We start from the raw sequence: 25,218 nt of genomic DNA, 5'->3' as shown, positions 1-25,218 counted from the left end.
CCTTTGAATTTCTCCTGGATTCTTTTAAGAGTGGTATATAAGAGGTGAATTTAATGAATCCTTACATGAATGAATATATCTTTTATTTCCTAGAATTCTGTTCCTCTGTTTTTTTCCCTCAAAATTTTGAAGACATAATTACACCATCTTTCAAGATACAAGGCTGCTGATGTGAGAATTTTAATGCCAATCCAATTCTTTAGTATGTAATTCAGTTCTTGTTTATTTAAAAAATTTTAATTAGGTATAATATGCATATAGAAAAGAAGACAAATTACAGCTTGATGAATTATCTCAAAAATGATCCCCAAAGTAAAATCACAACACTAGTCAAAAAATAAAACACTAGCTCTGCCTCAGAAGCCCCTGTGTGCCCCTGTCTCAATTACCACCCTCTCCCTCTCATAAAGCATTATTATCCTGATTTCCATGGTCTTGCCTGTTTTAGAAACTTACATCCATAGAAACAAAATCCTACATATTCTTTCATGGCTGACTCCCATCCCTCAAAATTAGGTTTGTGAGATTTATCCACGCTGTTGCTTATAAAAGTGGCTTATTTATTTCAATTTCTGAATAGTATTTAATTTTGTTGTTGTTCAGTTGCTCAGTCATGTCTGACCCTTTGAGACCCCATGCACTGCAGCACGCCAGGCCTCCCTGTCCTTCACCCTCTCCCAGAGCTTGCTCAAACTCATGTCCATCGAGTCGGTGATGCCATCCAACCACCTCATCCTCTGTCATCCCTTCTCCTGCCATCAGTCTTTCCCAGCATCGGGGTCTTTTCCAATGACTCGTCTTTTTGCATCAGGTGGCCAAAGTATTGGAGCTTCAGCTTCAGCATCAGTCCTTCCAATGAACCTTCAGGGCTGATTTCCTTTAGGACGGACTGGTTGGATCTCCTTGCAGTCCAAGGGACTCTCAAGAGTCTTCTCCAACACCACAGTTCAAAAGCATCAATCAGCCATATGTGTACATATGTCCCCTCCCTCTTGAATCTTCCTGCTTGGATTTTTAAATGTTGAGTTTTAAGCCAGCTTTTTTACTCTCCTCTTCCACTTTCATCAAGAGGTTCTTTAGTTCTTCACTTTCTGCCATAAGAATGGTGTCATCTGCATATCTGAGGTTATTGATATTTCTCCCGGGAATCTTGATTCCAGCTTGTGCCTCATCCAGCCCAGCCTTTCTCATGATGTACTCTGCATATAAGTTAAATAAGCAGGGTGGCAATATACAGCTTTCATGCACTCCTTTCCCAATTTTGAACCAGTCCATTGTTCCATGTCTAGTTCTAACTATTGCTTCTTGCCTGCATACAGGTTTCTCAGGAGGCAGGTAAGGTGGTCTGGTACTCCCATCTCTTGAAGAATTTTCCACAGTTTGTTGTGATCCACACTGTCAAAGGCTATCATGTAGTCAATGAAGCAGAATTAAATGTTTTGCTGGAATTCTCTTCATTTTACGATCATCCAACAGATGTTGACAATTTGATCTCTGGTTCCTCTGCCTTTTCTAAATTCAGCTTGTACGTCTGGAATTTCTCAGTTCATATACTGTTGAAGCTTAACTTGAAGGATTTTGAGTATTACCTTGCTAGCATATAAAATGAGTGCAATTGTGTGGTAGTTTGAACATTCTTTGGTGTTGCCTTTTTTGGGGATTGGAATGAAAACTGACATTTTCCAGTTTCATGACCACTGTTGAGTTTTCCAAATTTGCTGGCATATTGAGTGCAGCACTTTCACAGCATCATCTTTTAGGATTTGAAGTAGTTAAGCTGGAATTTCATCACCTCCACTAGCTTTGCTTGTAGTGATACTTCTCAAGGCCCACTTGACTTCACACTCCAGGATGTCTGGCTCTAGGTGACTGATCACACCATCATGGTTGTCTGGATCATTAAGATCTTTTTTGTATAGTTCTGTGTATTCTTGCCACTTCTTCTTAATTTTATGAATATTCAAAAATTTATCCTTACTAATATTTAAACACATTTGGGCTTTTTCCCAGTCTTTGGCTATCATAAATAAAGTATTAACAACATTTTTTGGTACACATATATTCACGTCTCTAGTGTTTTCTATTTTATTGCATCTAGGGCATAGAATGTGGTTATATTGTTTTAGAAGATAATATCAACCATTTTCAAAGTGCTTGCACCAATATTGCTCCTACCAGCAACATAGGAAAATTCTAGTTACTCTAAACCTTCAACTCTTGGTATTGCAGTATATTTAACTGTGGTTATTCTGACTATTGAGTAGTGGTATTTAGTTTTTCAAATTTTAATTGAGCATCTTTTTAATATCTGGATTGGCTGTTCATTATATGGCTGATCAAGTCTTTTGGTCATTTTCCCTGTTGGGTTGATACCCTTTTATTTTGTAGGAGTTCTTGGCATATCTGGATAAGACACCCCACTTGGTCAAATGTGTAGCAATTATCTTCCCCCATTCTTTGGTTTGCCTTTTACATTTTTTTAATGATGCTTGGAAAAATTGAGGGCAAGAGGAGAAGGGGACGGCAGAGGATGAGATGGTTGGATGGCATCACTGATTCAATGGACATGAGTTTGAGCAAACTCCAGGAGATGGTGAAGGACAGGGAAGCCTAGTGTGCTGCAGTCCATGGGGCTGGAAAGAGTCAGACACGATTTAGCACTTGAACAACAAAATGATACATTTTAATGAATGTTAATGCTTTTCATGTACTCTTTAAGTTCCTTACACTTAGGTCAAGAAGATATTTTGTTTGTGGTCTTGAAGTTTTGCTCTTTAGCTATTAACATTCTGATCCATAGTCACCTGGAATTGATTTTTATGAAAGCAGGAGTCAAGATTCAAATTTTCCATACTGATATCCAATTAACCCTGTGCCATTTATTCAAAGGAAAGATGTCCTTCGCCTCTGGGTTAAAAGCTTCCTTTGTCATAATCAAGAAACCACTAGTACATGGGTCTGTTTCTGGACTCTGTTTTCTTCCACATCAATGAGCCCTGGCACCATGCTACCCATTCTTAATTTATGGTAGCTTTAAACTGATATGGCAGGTATATTTAGTAGTGTAGGTCTTCCAACTCAGTATTTTTACACATTGTTTTTGCTATTCTTGACCCCCTTCACATTTCCATATATATTTTAGAATCAATTTGCCAATTCCTACAAAATAACCTTCTATGGTTTTGATTGACATTTTATTGAAAATATGTATTTGAGAAGAATTGATCCCTTAACAATATTAATTCTTCCTGTTCATGAACATAGTATCATTATACATTCTTGTTGTTGTTCAGTCACTAAGTCCTGTCTGACTGTGATCCCATGGATTGTAACACACCAGGCCCCCCTGTCCTTCACTTTCTCCCAGAGTTTGCTCAAATTTGTGTCCACGGAGAGGGTGATATTATCTAATCATCTCATCCTCTGTTGGCCTTTCTCCTCCTGCTATCAATCTTTCCTGGCATCAGGGTCTTCTCCAAAGAGTTGGCTCTTCACATCAGGTGGACAAAGTATTGGAGCCTCAGCTTCAGCATCAGTCCTTCAAATGAGTATTCAGGGTTGATTTCCTTTAGGATTGACTGGTTTGATTTCCTTGCTGTCCAAGGGACTCTTAAGAGTCTTCTCCATCACAATTCAAAAGCATTAATTCTTTGGCACTCAGCCTTCTTTATGGTCCAACTCTCACATCCATACATGACTACTGGAAAGTATGCTTTGATTATATGAACCTTTGTTGGAAAAGTAACATCTCTGCTTTTTAATATGCAGTCTAGGTTTTCCAAAGCTTTCCTTCCAAGAAGCAAGGGTCTTCTAGCAATAATGTCATAATTTTCTATTCAGAGGTCCTATACATTTTTAATTAGACTTTATCTATGCATTTGACATTTTTGATGCTATAATAAATAGTATTATGCATTTCAGTTTTATGTTATGAATATTTGCTACTGCTTTACATGACACAATGATTTTAATGGTCACCTTAAACCCACTAATCAAATTAAATGCTATTGCTGAAGATTCTTTCACATTTTCTATGTAAACAAAATAATCAGGTCATGTTATCCCCAACAAATGACAATTTTATTTCTTACTTTCTCAATTTTAATAATAGCTTTATGTTTTTGCCTTATTGCAGGAGATAGAACCTCTTTTTTAAAAAAAATGAGAAAAATATATGGTGATATCATTCTTGTCTCAATTCTGACCTTTTTTTTCCTTCTAGACACTCAGATTTAGATTAAGAGATCTTCTTCTCATTCTTAGTTTACTAAGGATTTTTTAAATCATAAATAATAAAATGAATGAATTTCACAAACTGCTTTTTCTGCTTCTATAGAAATGATTAGTTTTTCTCTTTGACTCTGTTAACGAGATAAAATACTTTGATTTTTTAATGTTTAACCCACTTTGCACTCCCCAAACAAACTTAACTTAATCATGATTCATTTCATGTATTGGTATATATTGTTTGCTGAGTTTTAAAGAACCCTTCACCTATTTTCACATAAGATATTGACTTGCTATTTTTAGTTTCTTAGAATATAATTGCCAGGTTTTGTTCTCAAAGTTACACTGGCTTAATAAATGAGTTGCAAAATTTTTCTTTTATTACTTTTGGGAGAGTCTATAAAATACATATTATTTCTTTCTGATATATTGGGAGACATATTCTGAAGAGGATATATTTTCCTGATGGATGCTTTTCCCTTTTTCTTTAACTATTTTCCTAACAGATTTGATTTATTCAATTCTGAATTCAATTTATGCTGTTTCTCTCTTGTATGTGTGCAACAGCACCTCAATTACCTCTGAGGACCTTAAGAATTTGCATCTGTTTCCCTACATTTTTTAATGTATTCCCTTGAGTCCATTTTTGCTTATCTTCTTCTTTCTCTTTTGCATTGTCAGTTTTCTTCAAATAGTTAGAAATATTTGGTCATCCAGTGATTTCTTGTTTGTCTTTTAAGTTTCATTATTTATTTATTTATTTTTAATCGTTGCTTTTTAAAAATTATTTGTGCTGAGTCTTTGTCGCTGCGTGGGGGCTTTCTCTAGTTGCAGAGAGCTGGAGCGACCCTTCAGCTCGTCTTTGCTGAGGGGCCTGCGGGCGGCTTCTCCTGTCGCGGGGCACACGCTCTAGAGAGGCAGGCTCGGCAGATGCAGCTCACGGGTTTAGTTGTCCCGCTGCATGTGTCTTCCCGGATCAGGCAGATTCTTAACTGCCTGAACCACAGGGAAGTCCTATCCAGTGACTTAGTGCTGACGGACGAGGTTAATAGCATCACAGCTGTGCTCGGCCCTCACCTACATCACAGGAGAAGCTCCGCGGTAAATCTGTGTGTGTGATGAGAGGGCGTCATCTGGCAGCCTCTCTTTCACTCCCTGCTAAGGGAGCAATCGGGAGGCCATGCCTTTCTCCCAAATGGCATCGGAAAACAGGCCCTGATTTAGAGCGCTAACCCCTGTTCTGGGAGCTTAAGCTCTGCTCCACAGATGCTTAAATTTCTGTCTCTTTAGAGAGCATGTCTCTGGATTATACTGGGAAGGAGTCCTGCAGCTGCCCTCCAGGGATAATGAAGGAGTTATAAGGCCTTTAGTGAAGAAGTCAGCTCCCACTAATTCCTGTCCCTGCTCTCAGCTCTGTCCTCCGTATCATCTGATTTTACCGGTCACTGAATGAAGGACCCGTACTCAACTAATAACTTCCGTGTGCATTCAAATCACCTGTTGGCATGATTATAACTACCTTCTGCCTTCGGAAATTTGGCAGTGCCTTCATTCTGCTGATACTCCCTTCCCTATCATTTCAATGTCTTACTTTTTGTTTTGCTTTGTTTTTAAAATTTATTTTATGCTTATTTTTAGGAAGAGACAAGATTAAACGGCTTAGTGAGGCAGGATTCTTGAATTTAAATATTAATACTTTTAAAATTTAAATATCAATTATTACTTACTAATATTATATCAGGTTTCATGCAACTAGGGAATTTTAAGGTGCTAGTAGAATATTTTTAAGATTACTCTTATAACACTTGAGAGATACAAACATATATGAATATGGAGAAAGAAAGTGAAAACAAGAAAGAGAGAACAGGTATAAAATTTAGACCAATATGCAGACAGCTGCTTAGGTGTTCTTTTTAAATTTTATTTTAATGAAAAAGAATTACAAAAGCGCTGGAAGAAGCTTTCAAATTTGCATATACTATAAATCTCTGAATAAATTAGAAATTAGCAAACACTCTCAAATTCCTGGTATGCTTAAAATACTATTTTATCTTCATTTTACTCATACATATCAAGTAGATTATGCATACTTTGTGTGAGATATATGACCTAAGAATGTCCTAATTTATCAATAGAACTACTCATTCTACTAACATGATAACTTTGTGCTCATACTATTTTTAGGGCATGAATATTATTGGACTTGAAAATAAAAATATACATCCTCAACTTCCCTTTCTCGGCCTCCTCCCCCAGTGCACACCGCATTTCCCTACAGCTAGCTAACCTACAGGGAATTGGAAAAGTTAAAAATAAAATAAGGAGGCAACACTGGCCCAGGGTTGATGAGTCAGTGATTCAATTGTCAGTCTCCACCTGTTTGGAAACCACTCTGGTAAATTATAAGGCATAAAGTATGCCCATGTTATGCCTCTTCTTAATCTTCAAAATTTATTTCCTCAACCTGAAAAAAATGTATGAGTTCCAAGGTGTGATGGTTACTCTCCATTTTGCCTATGCAGTTCCATCTCCTGTTCTCTGCCCTGCTTGGTACCCCCAGGAGGTCTTTCCCTCTGGACAGCCACTCCCACCCACTCGGCAGCTGGCTTTCCCTTGAGCTGGGCCACTAGGAAGTTCTGGTAGGAGATGAGAGGACAGCAGATGATAAAGGCCCGAGGACTTCTGCCTCCCCCTTTCCTGCTTGTATACCTGGTCTCCTCCATCTCCAGCCTCTCTCCAGCTCCCCATGGACTCCAGGACACCTAAGCCCCACAGGTGGTAATGACCTCCCACTGATGGTGCTCTCATTTGCATCTCTATCCCTCTATTGTTCCCTGAGTCCCATTTACATCTCTGCAATTAATCTTCCCACCAATGGCCCTTTGGTTGAACTATTCGGGTGAGTTGTTACAGGGTGGGACCTTGACAGATACAATAGATTTCAGAAAGGGTGTAGTTTAAATCCTATAGGCAGTGCTTTTTTCAGATGATATTTCTACTGTGAGTCCTTCTACCCCACAGTTAGATAGTCTATTGATGTCCCTTAATTAGTGAGATTTTCTGATGACTCAGTTCAGTTCAGTTGCTCAGTCCTGTCCCACTCCTTGCAGCCCCATGGACTGCAGCACTCCAGACTTCCCTGTCCATCACCAACTTCCAGACCTTGCTCAAACTCATGTCCATTGAGTCGGTGATGCCAACTCTTTCTGATGACTAGAAGATATATTTATTTTAAAGTTACTGTGGCTAAAGGTCACTTTTACACTGCCCTTAAAATATGATAGATTTAATCAAGTAGTTCTCACTTTCAGCTGGGTAGTTGTTTAATACCAATTATGGTAAGCAAAATTCTAAGATGGTCCTAAGATTTTCTGGACCCTCAATCCTAGTTTACATACTCTGCATAATCTCTAGGACTGTGAGTTTGATGGCCTTCATTTTTATGATTACTTTTTATAACCACAGTTGACTTTAAAGAAGGGAGATAATCTATTAGTTATGCTATAGTGCCAGGCATGTGGCAATATAAAGGTATCAAATCAGTATGCTACACACCTTGAACTTCCACAATGTTATATGTACCATATTTCAATTTAAAAAATGAAAAGAAAAAAAACACATAAAAAGGAAGAAAGCAAGATTATCCGGATAGACCTCTGCTAATCACTCAAGCCCTTTAAAAACAAAGAATCAAGATCTGAAGAGCAAACTCCAGCCCCAGCCAACAAATTGATTTTAGCTTGATGAGATCCTGAGCTGAGAATCCAGCGATCATACACCCAAACTTCCAACCTACAGAAACTGTGATATAATGAATTGGCTATTTTAAGCTCCTCAGTTAATCTGGTAATTAAGCATGTAATGTGTTAATTGTAACAGAAAACTAATACACCAATGCCCCAACCTCCAAGAATCTGGGTTTTTTGGTTAGAGTCTGGGTTCGGGGGTTGGGATCTAGCAACCTCCCATCTTAGGTGATGCTAATATTCACTCAGGAATAAGAATCACTGCCTTTTCTCCCTTAATTGAATTGGGACCAGCTGAAAAACAGTCCTGGAATAGTTTTCTTCTTTCCTGTTTATCCATTCAACACATAGTTATTGAATGTTTACTGGGTACCAGGTGCTTGGCCTTGAGGATTTATTTAATGTAAACAAAATCAGATATAGTCACTTCCCTTATGGAGCTCACAGTCAAAAGCGGGAGATAACACATCTTTTAAACACCATATGTTTTCCTGCTCATAAGGCAGGGTTCATTTTCACAGAAATTATCTGGCAGGAAATAAGCACTTGCTTAGGTCTTGGATCCTTGGGCTGCCTCTCATATTTCAAGGTGCCTTCTCAGTGGCCTTAGTTTGAACCACAAAGTTCTGTTTGGGAAAGAGAAACTTGCCAGAAATGACCTGGAATGGCACTAGGTTGGTATGCTTACAGAGGGCATTTGATTAATTCAGAAAAATAAAGCAGAAGAATTTAACTCAGACCCAGTCATCAGACTTGTTCATCATGAAGACACCAGGAGTAAGAGGAAGAAGAAGACATTCCCTGGTGGTCTGATGGTTAGGACTCAAGAGTTTCTATTGCTGAGGGTGTGGATTCAATCCCTGGTTGGGGAACTAAGATCCTGCAAGCCGTGTGGCACAGCCAAAAAAATAAAAAATAAGTAAAAAGATGGAGAGGAAATACATTAAACAAATAAATATTACACGATAATGTATGCAGTTGGCCAAAAAGTTTGTTAGGGCTTTTCAGTAAGCTGATACGGAAAACATTGAAGGAAATTTTGGCCAACCCAATAACCTAACTACCATGATAAGAGTTTCCAGGGGGGAGGTGGAGGCCCCAAGAAGGATATGACTTAGGGCTGGGGCAGAGAAATGCCAGGAGGTGTGTCTCTGGAGGATCAATAAGCAAGGAAGGCAAAGAGGAGCAGGTGTTACACAGGCTGGGAGGCAGGCTGACAAACAGAAAGCTGGGGTGCTCTTTGGAATCCCCTGGGGAACATCAAAAGTCACTGATGCCTGGACCCTGCCCTGAGATCCTGATTTAATGGGTCTGAGATGTGGCCTGGGCACTTCCAGGTCATCCCAATGTACATCCAAGCAGACAAACAGAGCACACACAAAGCCCCTGTGGTAGCAGCTGCCATGACAGATTCCAGAAGCTGAAAGAAGGCTCACCTGAAGGAAGTCACAGCCCCCAGAGACTCCCAACAACGGGCAGACGCTTTGTGACACAAACGCGCCCTCTCCCGGTTACTACCGCCCGAAGAACTTCCAAACGTTTTACCTTGTGCTGCAAAGTACTCTAGGGATTCAATAGATGAAGGAAGAGAGTTCACCAAAACTCAGAGGATCATCCCAGGTTAAAATAAAGGAGCTGATGATTCATTTTTACACCCCCCTACTCCCACTGTTCCCTGAGCCTTGGCCCAGGCGGAATTATGTTTCTAGATTCCAACAAAATGATGGCAGACGAGCAAAAGTGCTTTCCTAACAGAGAGGAGGGAGGCAACGTTTAACAGCACTGGTATTTTCTTCCTGGCTTGCCCAACTGTGCAGGCAACTTTATATCCCAGACAGCGTATGAAGAGTTCATCATTACTGACAGGAGAGCAAGCTGTCCCCTGACTGGCATTTTGGTTTCAGCTGCATAATTTGCATAGAGCATAGGAAATGAAGTTGATTGATTTGGGATAATGCTCCAAAATCTCTTTTGGCATCAAAAGAGCTGATTGCTCTCAAATTGCCAAATCAAATAGGTTTACATAATTTACCTCAGCTAATCTCCTCTCTTGCTCAGCTTTGGCCAAGTTAGCCCGACTGTTATTTCTCTAAAACCCAGCATGTTCCTGCCTCAGGGCCTTTGCACTCTCTGCTCCCTCTGTAAACCAATATTATACCATTTTTTATTTTTTCTGTCTCTCTCCCCAACTCCAACCCATCTTGTAAGTCTCAGGAGATTAGTAGCTTTATTGGCTTGTTATTAATTTATCCTTAAGACCTAGAGTGGTGGCTGGGACATATTAATATAGGGATATCAATAGTAACATTAGAGAACAAAGAAAGTGTTTTAACAAAATGCACCCCCTTCTGAAGAGACTGAGACTGCAAGATACAGATGGACACAAAAATGAAAACTATAACATGTTTCACAGCTGTTTTCTGGACTTGGTGATTACATTTTACAGAATTTCAAAGTTCATTGAAAACTGCTCTTCAATAAATGTGACCACTAACATAAAACTTAAATTAGTTCTCTATGGCATTCCATTATATTCCACAGGCATTTTGTTTCATAAAGGTAAATAAAAATATGACTTGAAGCTGACCAGTTCATCCTTCTGTTAGAAATCTCTGTGGAATAGACAGTGATGTGTTTGCTATATATCAAAAGAGAGCTTTATAATTTTTTAAATCAAAAAGCAATATACAAGGTAGAAAGATGCTCAAAATGTGGGAAATAAAAAGTATGAATATATTTTTCAGTTCTCAACTTTGGTATTGGACTAAGATGACTAGTGTAAAATAAACATATTTCAGGGAAATAAGAGTTGAAATTCCTGCTTTATCTTTCCCATTTCCCATCACAGTCTCATGGAAAATTCATGTAAACATTTTTCAGTGAGATTAGAGTGTTTACTTTGATGCAATTAAGTATTTAAACAGAAGTTGTGGCCATGTTTTTCAAAGTTGGCTGTGCACTAGAATGAACTGGAGGGCTGGTTAAAAGAGAGGTTTCTGGGCTCCACCAAGATACCAAGCTTCCCAGGTATCTTGACTCAGAAGGTCTGGGGCAGGGCCTGAGACTTTTCATTTCTCTCAAGCTCCAAGATGATGCCTATGTTCCTGGTTCATGGACCATTCTCGGAGTACATCTGGACAAGTTGGTTCTGAGGGTTCCATTTTCTCCTCCCATCCCTAAACTATTTCAGGACCACTCGGTGACATGATTGAGTTACGGATATGCACATAGTTGCACGTGAAACGTTTTTATTGCCATCGTTGTCTGGATGACAATACCTCTACCGACATTTTCTTACAGTCCGTTTATCTATAAGTGGACCCACTCTTGGTTTTGACTGATAGAGGCTGGTTTGCTTTGACAATTTGCTTGAATACTGAGCAGACGGCTCCTTGATCCACTTCAGTTATGACCCTTGTTTACATCACCAGCCCTGCTCTCATGTCATCCCAAGGAAATGTCAGGTTATTTGCACTGGTCCATTTAGTGACTAGTAAATAGACTTTTTTCTTAGATGGGTAATAAGGGTTCTCACGTTGTCCTAGATAAACTCTCTGGGTGTTTCATGTGTACAGAGTATTTCCCTCAGAATTTTTTAATATTATGAATTATTTCAAAATTAAGAAGAGTAAACCAGGCCGATAGTTCTACCACCAATTTCTTAAAGACGTAATTCAGGAACAAAAGAATTCAGCCCTTTCCTCCCTTCCTTTCTGCTTCTCTTCCTCTCTCCCACCTTCCCAGAGAGAACCACATAAGTTGGTATTTTACTGCATGTGTTTCCATAAACAAAGAATCACTTTCATGCTGTATTTCTGTTATTTTCATTTTCCTAAATAAAATTATTCTCCCCATATCCTTCTTTGATTTCCCTTATTTTACTTAATATTTGGTTTTGAAGATTCATGTCTTGTGTAAGCTATAGATCTAATGTACTCATTATCACTCCATCATGTCATCTGTTGTATGACTATCAAATTTTTAACTCTTGGTGAATATGTAGGTCCTTTCTAATTTCTTTTTATAATTACAAGTGATATCACAATCAGTCCACCTGTATATGTCACCTTGAATACATAGATCAGAGATTTTATGAATGGAATTGTTGGGTCTTAGGATACGTGAGTCTTCCATGCAACATAATGAGTCAGACAGATTAGAAAAATGACCCTATTTAATGTCATCCCCCCATCCACACACTTTTTCCTAGAATAGTGTAACCCTGAGCTTGGCCATGTAATTTACTTTGGCCAATTGGATAATAGTGAATGCGACTCAAACATAGGCTTGAAAAGTGACTGTGCATTTCTACTTGCATCCTTGCATGATTAAACTTGCTCATTCTGTCTTCTCTGAGACGTCTAGGAGAATGTGCCTAGCCTGCTAGAGAGTTAGAACAGTCATATATGAGACAGATGGAGGAGAGAGCCCAAGCATATCAACAGCCATCCTAGACCAGGCTTCAGCCAGCCCAAAACCTACTATGTGACTTGGTGAGACTTATTAGACTCTTCTAGCTGACCTACTACTGACCACAGATGTCTGTGAGAGCCCATCAAAACAGTAAATGGTTCTTGTTTCAAAATACTCAAGTCTTAGGGTATTTGTTACACATTATTATTTGTTTCACAGTATTTGTTACACAGTATTATTGTAGTGAGAGATAACTGATACACCTGATATTGCTAAATGTTTCCCCTTGATATCACTAAATATTTCTCCAAAGTAGTTAAACCAATTTATACGCACATCAACAAAGGTTTCCCACATCCCCCCAAACACTTGATATTATCAGACTTACTGTCTTTACCAATAAGATGGTTGTGAAACTATACCTTACTATATAATACCGTGTATGTGTGTTAATCACTCAGTCTTGTCTGACTCTTTGCAACCCCATGGACTGCAGCCCTCCTGGATCCTCTGTCATACCATATAATAAACTATAGTTTTAATTTTATCCCCATAATTACTAGTGAACACCAGCATATTTTCACATCCTTTTTGGTCATACATCCCCTTATATTTTGTACTTTTCTTTACCTAAGCCTAAATTGACAAGTTAAAATTGCTCTAAGATCTTTAAAGATTAGATTTCCTGATAAAAGAATGGAACTATGATCAATGGGAATCACTCTCCCAAAGATCTGATGGATCATATTAATTACTCTGACTAGTAGTAATAGGAATTGTGTGTGTGTTGTATGTGTGTGTGTATGTATAAGACAGATGCCATTATGATATCTAAGAACTGAGTAATATTGCTAGATTTGCCATAAACATGCCAGCAATAATATTCCCAGTTTTTACTGAAGGCAGACAATTGCAGGCTGATTCTGTTTATTCTAACATTCTTATTGGTAATCACAAGAATTAAGGTAATATGCCCAGCTAGTGTACAAAAGAGTCAAATCTTCTGCCTCGAGAACAAGAGGCCTTTTCACTGTGAAGAGACACCTTCATCTGCTGTTTAATTGGCTAATCATAATAATGCTATATAAAGAATCATCTATATACACACTGATCACTTAAACATCATCGTTTTCTGTTTTGCACTTGGTGTATTAAAGGAAATATTTTAAAATTATATGTACATCATTGCTTTGGGGGTATAAATATTTTTAATCATATTTTCCAGATATCCCAGGGACACTTTTCTTCATCAACATTACCCTGAAATTTCTTCAGAGACTCTGAAAGTATTTAGACATTTTGTTCCCTCACTGGAACCATAAAGCACTGTTCCTTCATTTCCTTTCTACGACACATATCTTGTACAGTGCCTGACATTTATTGGATGGTTAAAAAAAAAAATGGCAATAAAAGTCCTAATAGCATTAGAAGTAATAGTACGAGAAGGTGGATGAAGGAAAACATAATATCACTTGTAATCTCATTTTACAACCTTTCTTTCTCCTGAACAATAGCTGTCATTTCTATTTTCTGTCACCTGTACCTTCTAAGGAAAGGCCTTGGTGTGCCTTCATTTTTCTGTTAGAACAACGCACATGTATTTTAGGATATCCCTTTGTTCTGAAAGCTTCACACTTCCTACCCTACTGCTGGCTGAGAACTCAGGAAGTTTGTTGTGCCGTGAAATGGAGAGGTTGTGCATTTCAGTGAGGCAAACATTGTTCAGTGGGAGCCAAAAATAACAAGGAAATGCCAGGAGGAAGAGCATGACACAGATCATGGTAAATAGCTCAAGACAAATAGCAAACTCTTCAATTTGTGGTAGGTAGTTTTCTAAGAGCTGTGCATGAAATAGCTCATTTAATCTTCACCAGAATAAATAATGAAAATAAGAACCACTATTATCTCCATTTTACAGACAGGAAAATGAAAACAGTATTAAGAGGCTGGCCAAGTTCACAAAGGGCAGGACCCGCGTGGGCCTAGTCACAGCTTCTCCCTTCACAGCACTTCCTAATCCTTTAGTCCATCGAGTTGACCAGATGTCCCTAAGACCCCAAGGCCTCCTGCCCAGGCGGTTGTCCTGGGGGTTCCAAGAGGGTGCTGTGATGAATAAATCATTTTGCTGGCAGTCAGAACAGCAAAATTTCTTTTGTGAGACTGCATGAATTTGGGCCACTAAAACAGTGCTGAATTGCTAAATTTGGGTGACTCTCACTCACATCAGACGTAATACAAGATCAGGGCTCCTGGCTGCCAACAATCGATGGCCACCCTTCAGCTTGGTCACTGCTCATCTATTTGCATTCTTATCAGGGGGCTCTGTGGCTGAAGCATCTGAAGGCAGTGGGGGTGGCACAGCCATCCTCCACCCAGTGAGCGCCCTGCAGCTGGTCCCCAGAGTGGACACTTGCTCCTCCCTCAGACTCAGGCTCTGTTGAGTAAAAGGTTGGCCACACCTATCTTCTCCACAGGGTTTGCTGACCATCAGGTCTCCACTGTAACGCAGCTTCAATCCATGTGGTGGAGTGATGCTTTCTGAAGAAGCCTTAAGTCATGCCATCATCCCTTTACAAGGGATGGATGTTTTTTGCTCTTGGGACCACACTATGTGCTCCACCTCTGGGCCCCTCACCCAACCTTCCTACTGGTATTGTTGAATGGTAAGTAGGAGATCCCATTCTAGAAATACAGTGACTATAGCCTCAAGAGTTTAAGAGAAGAAATGGTTGGAAGATATGCTGTTCTATTTTTAATCTATAATATACCTAATTATAAATTCAACAGTATCAGAAAACAATTATCATGCATATGTCCCTGCAAATTCTAAGCAGGACTTACAGTTGAGGTTGTCCTTGATGAAGCATGGCAATGACCTTTGAAAGACTCCAGTACTTATGGTGGCATGACGGACGATGGACCATGATGATGGACAGATGATAAATCACCATCAGTGAATACATGGTATTAGGGATCTGCAGAGTTAAAAAGTGTCTATATTGTTTCCAAATGCTATTATCCAAACTGATTATGAAAAATCTGGTTCTTCATAGTGCTCTGAGTAATAAGAGAGTTTTCACTTTTTTTTTTCTTTTGTAGTGAGAAATACAAAATTATCCCAGAATAGTGTATCTAACAATAAGAACATGAAGAGATAATCCCTGGACCTGAACAGAAGGAGATGATGCCTAAACTATGCAGAATCTTCCCAAGCATTGATTGGACAACAACCAAACACATAAGCACCTCTTCTCCACCTAGTACTATAAATCTTCATCAATATATCATTATGTATGTCAGATGGGCATATTCATTTTATAAAATCTTTTAAAATCAAATGGTCTATATAGATAGGGATCCTGTAAAAAATTAGCAGAAGTCCCACATACCCTCAACACGTCTCTTAACCATTATTTTAGTGGCCAAAGAAAAGCACATGGTTTAGTCATGGGACTCCCACAGTGGAGAGCGTACCGCAGTCAACGGCAGAAGGAATGGACACATGCAGGGATGCAGAACAGGGATGCTACTGCAGTCTCGTACATCCTATACATCCCCAGTCTATTTGCTTTCTTCCTGATTACCCAGCATCTTCAAACCTTTGCTTCTCCGAGTTGCTTCCCTTGTCTTTCTGTCCTTCCTCACTGTGTAGTGGGTGTAGGGTGGTTGTCACAGTACCAAACCTCTGGGACACTTGTTTCAGAAGTGCCCCCTCCCTTCACTCTCCTCCCCTTTCACTTACCCCTGACTCTCCTCTCATATCTGTTTGTAATTTCAATAAATATTTATTAGGTGCCTACATGTGCCAACACTGCAGTGATGAGACCAGACACAGCTGCAACTCCTGCCTAGCACAGAAGAAAGGCATTTAAAAGGTAATTATAATTCTCCCAGGGATTACATTAGCCCTCTATTACTAGCCCCTGCCAGAAGTCATAGCTCTAGTTTGCTGCTTTACAGGAAGTGCCTTGAAACTTAAGTGAAAGCATAACCCATATGTTTACACTGCTAGTTTCAAGGTTTAGATTGATTCCTGTCCTTATTCTGTACCAAGAGCCACATTTCCTCATTCTCATTCTCTCCATAGTAAAGAACCCACGCACGTTAAAAAAAAAAAAAGAATAAATTTAATTATGAATCTGAACATACTGTCACATTCATTTCAATCTTATGGAAAAGCTGGTTAAACCTCCCAAAGGATCCCTGTCTGTGTCACAACATCATCTTCCTTGTGACAGATTTCACATTTCTTTTATATCACAGGGTAATGACTAAATTGCTGCTCAGGGAAATGGTATTTGGCTAAAGGGAAAAATATTGGTGCAGGGGGAGAGATTTGTGCTGCCTGAATGCCTAGGCCAATTTCTGATCTGAAGAAAAGAATACAAATTATGTAATGAATCAATATATCCCCCACACCACAGTAGGAAAAATGGGTGGGTGGGCTATTCCCAAATGAGATATACTGTAGAGTAGAATATGGTACCCACTCATGGCCATTTTCTATTATATGCATGCCATGCAATTTGTTTTTTAAAGAAAGAGGAAAAGAGAAAAGTGCCTTTTATGCCAAACATATATCAGATAATGACATATAATGAAATACACATATCTTCTGGGAGAAAAAGAGAAGCTATTATATTCCTTTGAGTGGTATAATGTATCAAAGAACTAAAAGGCTCCCTTCAACACCATAATTTTCTTCAAAAACTTTCTGGAAGCATTTCACAACTGTAACATATGCCCATTAAGACTAATATTATCTATAATAATTTGGAAGACTATAGATTGAACATTAATACAATCCTTCATATCTAGTCCCTTGCATACTGATAAGAGAAAACAACGAATTCTGCAAGCCAGAACACCCACTGCCAGAACCTCATAATAGCTCCACATTTCTCTACAGACACTTCACAACTGGTGCTTCTTCTCATCCATCCATTCCTATTCAGCAAATATATATGAAACACCTACTCTGTGCCAAGCCTTCTTCTAGGATTGAAGAGAAAATGGTAACAAGAAGGATGAAATCTCAGGCTTTTGTGGAGCTTCTATGGGCAGAGAGATAAAATTTGGAAATAAATAAATTTATGGAGCAAGAAGTACACCAAAGAAAATAAAGCAGGGGGGAGAGGTGGGGAGTGATGCTGAAGATGGGACCTACATTAGACAGGTGGTCATGGAAGGGAGCCGAGACACAGAGGATGCAGGAGGCAGCCAAGTGGAGACATGGAGAAGGAGTGTCTGATGGAAGACATGGAAGACCAGGTTGCTAGGAAAGTTTGAGACCCTGCCCCACTCCCATGCCTTTATTTTGGAAAGTCATGAGAAAACCTGTCCCACTTCCATGCCTTTTATTTTTATCTGCAGCACACACCAGTCTCTGGCACCCTTCCCTTCTAACACCCTGGACCTGCAGCTTCTTCAGAGGTCTTTTCTTGGGCTGCTGGAACCCCTTTAGGCACAAAAAATTAGAATTCTATGTCTCCTGAGACAAACTGAAGACAGTGACTGATTAAGAGATGTGAAAGCCCAGCTCTGTGATCCTGAGCAGGGAGGTCTCTGCAGTGTAATTTCTGCACTTCTGAGGTCCCTGCAGGACCAGGGCAGGCAAACCTGTGCCTGGGGTCATACCTTGTTTGGCTCCTTTCGCTTCCCTGGACTCACTTCTTTTCACTCCCTGGTTTCTCCTGGGAGCACGTGTTCAATGGCCCACCTTCATTTAAAACCTTACTGTCTAGTCTATTTCTGGGGAAGCAGCCCTAAGTCATCCTCCAAGCTATGATGAACTCCTGAACATACGTCATGGTACATGTATCTCTAAGAGCTAGTTGTGGGGAAAAACACTGAAGATGATGATGATGGTCATAACGATGAGGAGGAGGAAGAGGAGGATGGCTTCTGGTCCCAGCTTTTCCGCCATGTAATTTTGTGACCCTAAGCAAAGTCACAGCTCTGGGCTTCAGTTCCTTATCTATAAAATGGAGAGACTGAATGCATGGTGACCTTCAGGGAACTTTTCCTAGTACAAAATAATATGTTACATATGTGTGTTGGTAGGAATGATGTACTGATACACAATCGCATACATTGCACACACCTGGAGAGCTAATGGCATTATACCAAATGGGACGTGGAGGGATTAGTGAGTGACTGGTCCAGTAAGCAGTGTCTGCTCACTCCTGTGAGCAGTGATGAAGAACAGCTGGTTAAACCCAAGGGGGTGATCAAGGCAGGTTTATTGGGAGTCAGGAGGGTTTTGGTGCAATCATGGCAGCTCTACCTTAGACATGAGTAATACTGGAAGACAGGCAACCCAATCAAGGAAGGGAAAGATGAAGGACCCAAAGCAGAACACACTTAAACATCCTCTGGATGGGAGAAGCAGAGGCGAGAGGAGCCATAAATAAAACAACCAAATGATAACCCCTACTGAGTCACTGGACGGGGATGTGCCCAGTAAGTCCTGCTACACCTGGCTAGAAAGTATCTTTCACAGCTAACAAAATGGGAAAGACTGAGAACAAGCAGAAACCATCTCAACCTGACACTAAGCAAAGGAAATAACTCTTCACATAACAAGTTATCCAAAACTTCTTATTGATCATTACCATAACAACCATTTTGTTGTTGTTCAGTCACCCAGTCGTGTCCGACTATTTGAGACCCCATGGACAGCAGCATGCCAGGCCTCCCTGTCCCTCACTGTCTCCCTGGAGTTTGCCAAGTTCATGTCCATTGCATTAGTGATGCTGTCCAGCCATCTCATCCTCTGATGCCCTCTTCTCCTTCTGCCTCAATCTTTCCCAGCATCAGGGACTTTTCCAATCAGTCATCTGTTCACATCAGATGACCAAAATACTGGAGCTTCAGCATCAGTCCTTCCAGTGAATATTCAGGGTTGATCTCCCTTAAGATTGACTGGTTTGATATTTGTGCTGTCCAAGGGACTTTCAGGAGTCTTCTCCAGCACCACAGTTCAAAGGCATAAATTCTTTGGCGTTCCATCTCCTTTACGGTCCAGCTCTCACGGGACTGTATGTGACCACTGGGAAGACCATACCCTTGACTATACGGACCTTTGTCATCTGCTTTTCAGCACACTGCCTAGGTTTGTCATTGCTTTCCTGCCAAGAAGCAATCATCTTCTGATTTCATGGCTGCAGTCACAGTCCGTAGTGATTTTGGAGCCCAAGAAGAGGAAATCTGTCAGTACTTTTACCTTTTCCCCTTCTATTTGCCATGAAGTGATGGGGCCGGTTGCCATGATCTTAGTCTTTTTTAATATTTAGTCTTAAGCTGGCTCTTTCACTCTCCTCCTTCATCCTCATCAAGAGGCTTTTTAGTTCCTCTTCGCTTTCTGCCATTAGACATCTGCGTATCTGAGATTGTTGATGTTTTCCTGCCTATCTTGATTCCAGTTTATAACTCATCCAGCCCAGCATTTCTCATGATGTGCTCAGTGTATAAGTTAAACAGACGGGGTGACAGCAGACAGCCCTGTCGTATTCCTTTCTTGATTTTGAACCAATCAATTGTTCCATACAGGATTCTAACTGTTGCTTCTTGACCCACATACAGATTTCTCAAGAGACAGGTAAAATGATCTGGTATTCCCATCTCTCTAAGAGCTTTCCACAGTTGGTCATAATCCACACAGTCAAAGGCTTTAGCATAGTCAATGAAACAGAAATAACTGTTTTACTGAAATTCCCTTGCTTTCTCAACAATCCAGCGAATGTTGGCAATTTGATCTCTAGTTCCTTTTTCTTTTCTAAACTCAGCTTGGACATCTGGAAGTTCTTGTTTCACATAATGCTGAAGCCTAGCATGCAAGATTTTAAGCATGACCTTACTAGCATGGGAAATGAGTGTAACTGTCCGATGGTTAGCACATTTTTTGGTACTACCCTTCTTGGGAACTGGGATGAAGATTGACATTTTCCAGTCCTGTGGCCACTGCTGGGCCTTCCAGATTTTCTGACATAATGAATGCAAAACCTTGATGGCATCATCCTTTAGGGATTTGAATAGTTCTGCTGGAATTTCATCATATCCACGAGCTTTATTAACAGCAATGCTTCTTAAGGCCCACTTGACTTTGCACTCCAGAATGTCTGGCTCTGGGTGACTAACCACACCATCATAGTAATCTGGTTCATTAAGATCTTCTTTATACAGTTCTTCTGTGTATTCTTTCCATCTCTTCTTGATCTCTTCAGCGTCTATTCTGTCTCTGTGATTTTTATCTTTTATCGTGCCCATCTTTGGTCAGAATGCTCCCTTGATGTTTCCAACTTTCCTGACGAGATCTCTAGTCTTTTCCCCTTTGCTGTTTTCTTTTATTATTAAGCACTGATCATTGAAGAAGACCTTCTTGTCTCTTCTAACTGTTCTTTGGAACTTATGCACGGCATGGCTCATAGCTTCATTGAGTTATGCAAGCCCCTTCTCCATGACAAGACAGTGATCCTTGAGTGGGTAACAACTATTGCAGTTAGAAAAAATAGATCTAAAACTAGCCATGTAGTATCAGTGACATTACTGAGTCTTAGCTTTCCAGCTCTGTAAAATGGGGAAACTATCTGCGTTTCAAAGGGACAGAGTCGGGTTACAGAGCTGAATAGTTGGCAGGGGTTGGGAAGGGTGTGAGGAAAGGGGAAGCAAAGCATGTAATGAATGGGTCTGAATTAGCCCTGTTTAAACCCTAGCTCCCTTTGCTAGCTATGTGACCTCAGGCTAGTCACCCAACCTTGAGTCTAGTTTCCTCTACTTGAATATGAGACATCAATTGTGCATACTTCACAAAATGATTACATGTCAGGCATTTCTGCCCAACTCATAATGTATGTGCTCAGTACAGACCATTCCCTTTGGCCACGTCTGTCAACCAAACTTTTTCTGGAATACATAAAAGATGTCAACAGGTACCTCTTCTGGCACAGACAGCTCCTTCCCATGGCGATATCTCCTCCCTTCCCACCTCATGACTGGTTCTGTCCTCACTATGAACTTGGTGACTGTTGCCTCTGTGATAAACTACCAACTGAGGACTTGGTTTTCCGGTTTATTTTTTGCCTTGTTCCTTGGAGCACAGACTCCATCACTCACTCCCTGTTCAACACACAGTGGCTGTGGATGCGAGACCCACCCCCGCCCCACCACCACACACTGTGCCAGGCTGCAGCCTTAGGACCCCAGAGCCAGACCACTCTGAAGAGGGGACAGCAGGTCCCCAGCCTTGCCCTGACTTCAGTGTAAGTGAAAAGCATGACATACTTTACTCTCCTGTGCTTCCTGCAGGCTTTTTCATATAATTTGATCTTGTAAGGGGGGAAAAAAATCACATCTTTACATCCTCAGGCATTTTATGTCCTTATCTAAAATTAGCACAGTTTCTGCTCTGCTATTTTAGGAAATGCAGGACAACCATCACTCTTCAGACCTATTGGCTTAACCAGCCTTATGCAACAGAAATGGTGGAGTGTGTGTGTGTGTGTTCAGTCCCTGAGTCACATCCAACTCTTTGCAACCCCATGGACTGCACCACACCAGGCTTCTCTGTCCTCATTGTCTCCTAGAGTTTGCTCAAATTAATGTCCATCAAATTCATGATGCTATCTAACCTTCTCATCCTCTGCCATCCCCTTCTCCTTTTGCCTTCAGTCTTCCCCAGCATCAGGGTCTTTTCCAATGAGGTTTAGCCAAAACCTGAAGCTGCCAGGCTGCTCATTCTCCTCCACTTACCAACACAGTTAGCAAGCGTGTGATTATTGGGTGCAGAGGTCAGTAGAAAGGACTCATGAGATAAGGAAATGAAGCTGTGACTAAGAGAGGGAAGATGATGCCTGAGGCCAGAGTCCCCAGAGCAGTGTGAGATGGGGATTCTTGTTAAGAGAGAGAGTGCTCAGGAGGACCTGGTCAAGAAGGAAGAGATGCAGAAGAGAGCAGGGGAGGAAGGCAAGAAAAGAAGTGTTTTACGTGAAGCCTACTCTCAGCCTGACCCCATGGGGAGTTCCGACGTGTGTGGCACCCAGATCAGTCTGTCACTGGCTGAAAGCTGCCCCCAGAGACAAATCTATCCATGAAACGGGGTCACAAACATGGACAACAGACTGGGGCTTGCCAACAGAGAGGGGCTTAAGTGAGGGACGTAATGGGAGGGAGGTTAGCAGATGCAAGCTTTATATACAGGATGGATAGACAACAAGGCTCCACTGTATAGCCGGAGAATTAGATTTAATATCCTATGATAAACCATCAAGGAAAAACTACAAAACAGAATATAAATAACATAAATGTAAACCATACTGGAAAAGAAGAGATAAATAACTGAATCATTTTGCTGCACAGCAGAAATTAACACAATGTAAATCAACTATACCACAATGAAAGTATTAAAATTGAAAATTAAAACCAGAGAAGAGCATAACCTTCAGACATTTCTAACTGGTGCAGCGCCTGGAAACCGAAGGCAAGTCTCTCAGAAGAAGGGGGTGTCTGGGAGCCAATTACAGCCAACACCCCCTGCAGCCAGGAGAAGCAGCCTCACACAGGTCAAGGATGGCAAAAATAACAGAAACATCAGCACAGTTTTTAAAAAGCCAAAGAATCTTTAAGTTCAAGGGTGAGATCTTATACATGTATTAAAATTTCCAACACCAATATCGGTCCTTATGTGAGACAGATACTCAGATACAGGTACTCAGGGATTAAACCAAATAGCAATGTATTGGGGATGGAGTGAACTGGGAGAAGATCTATTTCTTAATCTCAGAGTGGGGACATCACAGTTAATAGGACATTTGGTGTTGTTCAGTCAGTCATGTCTGACTCTTTGTGATCCCATGGACATAGAGCTTTTTATTTCAAGAAAAATGAAAAATTACACCTAATCAAATATTAGGATTCTGTCTCATCTTACTTTTTCTGATCTCTGGCAGTAGACAAATTGTGTGGAAAGGAAGAAAATTATTGGAGTTGGTGTTAAAAGAGGGGATTTCTCGTTTCAGCTTGGTCACCTACTGAGTTGTGTCTCTGTAGATGAGTCTCAGATGAACAGAATCTCAATAAATTTCCAAAACAGAAATTGTATTAACTGATGCCTTACCTCTGGTGTGCTTGTGAGGTTCAAATGAGCAATAATGCACCGGAAGACACAGCTGACAAGCCCGGAGTGTAGGGGCCTGGGGGAGGAGTCGACTGTGCTCCGCCATTATCAGAACGCCATTTTGGAGCGGGGTGGTCTGGCCACAGCGGCCGGCACCACTCACTTCAGACCATGGGACTCCCTATCTCTGTCTCTCATCTCCCTTCCCCTCCTGCTGTCAACTCTGTGCTCATGATCTGGACTGCCTTTCCCAATGACAGCACACAGCCTTGACGTTTACCATAGGAGAGAGAGGGATCTCCTTCCCCTGGCTCGTTGTTGCTGTTGCTCAGTTGTCTGTGACTCTTTGTGACCCCATGGACTGTACCACGCCAGGCTTTCCTGTCCTTCACTATCTCCCAGCTCCGCTTAAACTCATGCCAGTGATGCCATCCAACCCTCTCATTCTCTGGCACCCACTTCTCCTTTTGCCTTCAATCTTTCCCAGCATCAGGGTCTCTTCTCTTCACATCAGGTGGCCAAAGTATTGGAGCTTCAGCTTCAGCATCAGTCCTTCCATAAATATTCAGAGTTGATTTCCTTTAGGATTGACTCTTTGATCTCCTTGCAGCCCAAGGGACTCTCAAGAGTCTTCTCCAGCTCCACAATTCAAAGGCATCAATTCTTTGGCGCTAAGCCTCCTTTATGTGCCAACTCTTACATCCATACATGATTACTGGAAAAACCACAGCTTTGACTAGATGGACATTTATCAGAAAAGTGGTGTCTCTTCTTTTTATTGTGCTGTCCCTTGGTTCTTGCTGCCTAGCACTGTTTTGATTGCAAACACCCTAAACCCTGTGAAAGAGACAGCACTGGGGGCCAGTGTTTGGCAGCTATTCTACAATGTTCACTTGAAATTGAGAAATAGTTTTCCAAAGGGAGGTATGGTCCCAAAAGAAAACAGAACTTCAGAGAGACCAAAGAGGAATATCCACTTAGATGCCAGGTGTGGTATCAGAACATAAGCACTCACGTGTCTTTTTTAATGGATTGTGTCCTTGTGCACATCGACAAATCTATCAGAACATCTTCTTCAAGGACCAAATGGCAACACTGAGATATATTTCACCAGGATGGTTGAGGATTAAAAGAGACAGTTTATGGGTAAAGACGTTTTGTGAGATGTAATGTGCCTTCAAAAATTATAATAAAGTATTATTATGAATTATTGTGCATTAAATACAGAGCACTTCCAAGGCACACTTGTATATATGCCTTTTAGATCAGTTTTTAGAATAATTTTTTTTAAAGAAAATGTTTAGTGTCTGTCATCTCAAAGTTTGCAGCTGATGCCAACACTCCGTAAGAAGATAAAGACAGATACTCCCAAGAAACAACCTTGACTAAAGGTGGCGCACCTTTAATCCCTCGTCTCTGTAGGGATTGACACTGGGAACCATTCAGAGAAGTGTCAGTTCTACAGTTTTCTCCTTTCATTCTGAGAAATCAAAAGTGAGCCCAGCATAAAGCATTTGCAGCTGTGTTGGGAAAATGAGCTAGTCACGCCTCGGCAATTTATGACCAATTTTCCATTAATAAGGGAGAATAGAGTGTGGTTCAATCACTTTACAATCCAAACACTTGTTCTTAAGAATGGGAGAGAGAGAGTACAATAGTTTTGTTCTGTCGCTGAAAGACATTAATTCAATATTGTGTATCTTTGAAGAAAAACATTTA

At 40.5% G+C, this 25,218-nt stretch overlaps 1 pseudogene; it reads right to left on the bottom strand.

The window, feature by feature from the left end:
- LOC122681782 overlaps positions 1–23,605 on the bottom strand; it is a 107,372-nt pseudogene extending 83,767 nt beyond the window's left edge.
- Between the last annotated feature and the right edge of the window lie 1,613 nt (positions 23,606–25,218).

The sequence above is a fragment of the Cervus elaphus genome, chromosome 23, assembly GCF_910594005.1.
Source record: "Cervus elaphus chromosome 23, mCerEla1.1, whole genome shotgun sequence".
Taxonomy (NCBI): Eukaryota; Metazoa; Chordata; class Mammalia; order Artiodactyla; family Cervidae; genus Cervus; species Cervus elaphus.
Note: the sequence above shows the minus strand (reverse complement) of the source record. Positions and strands in the feature narration are given on the sequence as shown.